This window comes from Leptopilina boulardi, unplaced genomic scaffold (genome assembly GCF_019393585.1).
Source record: "Leptopilina boulardi isolate dan_hultmark-lab unplaced genomic scaffold, ZJU_Lbou_2.1 LbouV2_266, whole genome shotgun sequence".
In the NCBI taxonomy this organism is placed as follows: Eukaryota; Metazoa; Arthropoda; class Insecta; order Hymenoptera; family Figitidae; genus Leptopilina; species Leptopilina boulardi.
In genome coordinates, this window is record NW_026137825.1 from 1,603,715 (window position 1) to 1,608,087 (window position 4,373).

Sequence of the window (4,373 nt, forward strand, 5' to 3'; positions counted from 1 at the left end):
TATATACATATATATATTTAATTCTTGTAATAATTTCAAGAAGAAATTTACAAGAGAAAAAAACACACCTAGAAGAAAAAGAGAGAGAGAAAGAAGAAAAAGGTGAGAAACAAATATTTATTAAGAGATATTGTATTTTTGTAAATAAGCATCTTTTTTTTTTGAAACGGGAGATCTGACATGAATCTGCCTTTTATAATTATTATATATATATATTGTAAAAAAAAATGTGTAATTTATACCTATATGTGCGTTACGTGCTTTGAATGTGGTTTTTTTTTTTCTTTTTTTTTTGAACGTCTGAAACAAAAAAAAAAAAATAATTATCGAGAATATAATCGCCATTATTTTTTTCTTGACGTGATACTCGATTATTTTTTCCGAAATGAATGATTTTGAATTTATTTTTATATTATCGGATTTTTAATATATTTAAAGCTTATTTGGGAAAATATTTTTGTTTATCTTCTTTCAAGAAAAAAAAAATCTTATTAAAAAGACTTTCTATTAAATTATTTTTGTTTGTCTTTTAAGAAAAAAATTGCTTTTTGTTTTTCAAATATAATTTTATCGTAATATTTTTATTTTTATTATTATTTGAAAAAAAAATTTATTTATAAAAATGATTTTTAATATTTAATATAATTTTTTTATTTACACAAATTATTTTTTATTTACAAAAGCAATTTAATTTTTAAAAAAAGTATTTTTATTTATTTTTATTTAAAAAATAATTTTAGATAAAAAATAATTTTATCGAAAAAAACTGAGAGACGAAAAACAATAATTTTTTTAATTAAAAAAATTTTTTTTTATCGAAAAAAAATAATTTTATCGTTTTTTTAAAAATTATTTTTTCTTAAAATGGTTTACAAAAAAAACAAAAAAAATTCAGAATCGTTCATTTTTCATGTGTGTTTTGTAAAGCTTCGTAACACAAAGTCTATAATTATTTAAGAATTATTACAAAAAAAAAAAATTTGTTTTTTTTTTTATTTATATTGAGAGCAAATTTTTTTATTTTAATTTTGTTTTATCGATTTTGTGGGAAAAAAAAACCGAGATCTGATTCATGAATCTTGTTTTTATTGAAATAAATATTTTTTGTCTTTATTTCTTTAAATAATTAAATAAGTCCAATTTTATGATTTTCGACTTATTGTGACGTAAACAAATAATTGCTTCTAAAAAAAAATTATTAATTTCCTTTTTTAAAATACTGACTTACATTTTTTGAGAAATTTTTATTATTTTTTTAAATATTAAAAAATTTTTTTTCTATTTAAATTAAACTCTTAATAATTAATTAATTAATATTAATTTTTATTAAATTTTTTTTTATTTCTTTTTTTTGTGGGAGCATTGGTGTTTTTTTCTTGTGAAAAAAGTTTTTTTTCGAATAAAAGAAAAAGATTATCAAAATATTTTTTTAATAATAGTGAAAAGAAAAAATACTTTTCTATAAGACATTTTTTAATCTTACATAGGAAAAATGGGGGAATAATTTGAAAAAAAAAATGTACTCTCAAGTGAGAAATAGGAATTAAATATTTTTTTCTTTTTTTTTTTTAATCAAAATAATAGTCATAATTTTGTAAGACACGTCTTCCAAAAATGAAATGTTCGAAGCTATTTTTGAGACGATTAAAGCTTTAAAATTAATTTGTTAGAATTTTCAATTCACCGAATAATAATTAAATAAGAAAATAACTAAATAATAAAAAAAAATAACTAAATAAATAAGAAAATAACTAAATAATTAAAAAAAAAGAAACTAAATAAATAAGAAAATAACTAAATAATTAAAAAAAAAGAAACTAAATAAATAAGAAAATAACTAAATAATTAAAAAAATGACTAAATAAATAAAATAAAAAAAATTTTTGTCTAATGCAAATTCAAACAAAATTAATTTATTCCTGCGTCTCGATATTTTGATTTTAGATAAAAAAAAAAAAAAAAAATATGCAAAACTAATCGCACTTGTGCCTTTGCTAATTATTTTTCCAATTTCTCGCACTTTTCGGAAATAAAAAATTTTTCCTTTTCAAAATATTAAAATTAGAAAACTAATTTTCCCTTTTGAAAATTTCTATATTTGAAGATAAATGCAAAAAAAAATACTTTAAAATTGAAAAAAAATAAATTCCTAAATCGAAATAAATTCAGAAATAATTTTTAATCTATTTTTTAATTACCTTTTTACAAGTGTATATAAATAGGATTAATTTCCAAAAAAAAATTTTTTAATTAACTCACGATTAAATGGTGCAATTTAAAAAAAAAAAAAATCTACATATCCTAAAATATTATTGTCAATGCATTTATTTATTACAGTACAATATATACAAGATTATTGATCTATTTAAAAAAAAAAAAAAACTGATGTACAATGATGATGATGATGATAATGATAAATGAATGAATGGTTGTTGGCAGCTTAAATCGAATTTTTTAATCGATTGCAATAATATACGTATTTATATCATTCGAATTTTGAGAAAAAATAAATTCTTTTTTTTCCCGACGAAAAATGTTGTTACTTGTTAATATTACGTATGTGTGTGTGTATGTATGTATTTTTGGGAACCGGAAAAACATTCTTTTCTTTTTAAAAGTGAAGTTAAAAACTGAAAGTAGAAAGATTTTTCTTTCGCATCATTTGCTTCACTATTTATATAATAAAATGTACAATATAAAAAAAAAAAAAAAAAAAGAATTTCCCAAAGCAAATCGACTTTTCACAAGAGAGGCCTTTTTACCGTATCGATTTGTAATTATTTATAAATATCTTTGTAAATAACAATTAATATTGTAATTGAGCTTCCGGTGCAATTTGCATAAAACTTCCACAAAAAAAAAGTTTTATTTTTTTGTGCCCAGGAAAAAAAATATTTCTCCTTTATTTTATAATTTTTTTTTTTAATTTTAATTATAAATTGAAATATTTTTTTTAATATTAAAATTCAAAAATCAGAAATTTTATCTCACTTTTATGCTTTAAAATATTTTTTTCTAATATTAAAATTAAAGAGGGAAAAATTTTTTGTAAATTTTAATTTAAAATGAAAAAAATTAATTTTTAATTATAAAAAAAATATGTTAATTGAAACGGAATCTCAAAATATGAAATTGTAATAAATATAATCGATTGTTGCAAAATAAATCAATTTCTCGATTCGATTGATGGCTTCTTTTTTCTTATTATTATTATCTTTCAGTATATTATAATACTTTCGTTCACTTATACTCTAATTTTTATTTTTTTTATTTTTTTTCTTGGAACGTTTAGAAAATTTAAGAAAAAATTCTATATCCTAAGATTAATAATAGCTGATTTATTTTTTTACAAAAATTTATTTTATGTTCTATATTATTTTTATAATGAACGTGAATGATAATGGGAATTAAATTACAAAAAAAAATGTGATTTCATTTTTTTTCACTAAATTCACAAAGACTTTTTATTTTTCTTTCTTTCTTTCATCCATTCATCAATAAATGCATTTTTGTGCAAAAAAAAGAATTTAATCTTAAACGTAAATAATCTTTTCTCTTTTTTTTTTTTTTCTTCCCGCCAAGGAAACAATTTTTAAAAATAAAAATTTAAAAAATTCGGGTTTTTTTTTTTGGCCTGCAAAAAATTTGCCGAACGAATTGAAATAAAAGAACAATTAATTTTTTTTAATGACTGCGAGGACAATTTTTTTTTTCTTCAGAATTTCAGTGCTTTTTGCATTGAAATCTCAAAGCTAACGATAAAAAAAAATTTTTTTTTTTTTAAAAGTAAACGAAACAAGAATATAACAGAATTCTAGTTACTTTTTAAGCACCGATATTTAAAAAAAAGAGAAAAAATTTCTCTCTTTTTTTTCTATTTCAAAAAACTTGACAAAAAGTAGAATTTAAAAAAACAAATCAAAAAAAAAATTGATACAAAAATTTCATTGTAAAAAAAAAACTTGAACAAATACAGCACGCACACTTTTTTTTTTTTTTTGAAATGATCACTTTCAATAATAATTATTTATATATAAAAGTCGATTCTCCTTTTTTGTATCATTTCATTTTTCCCGTAAGAAAATTATTCCCCTTTTTTTTTTAAAAAAAAAGGAAAATTTAATTTTTTAAAAAACGCTTCTTTCAATATTATAACCGAAAATTAAATTTGAAAATAAATAGAAAAAAAAATCGTGCAATTTCTGCTATTTATAAAGCTTTAAATGCAAAATCGTAGAAAATATTTTCATTTCGATCTTGAATAAAGTTCAAAATTTTTTTTTTTTTTTATATATATAATATAGAAATATCACCTCTAATCTCTGTTGTGAGATAAAATTTTATTCACTCAAAGAGGGCGAGAGAGAGTTGGA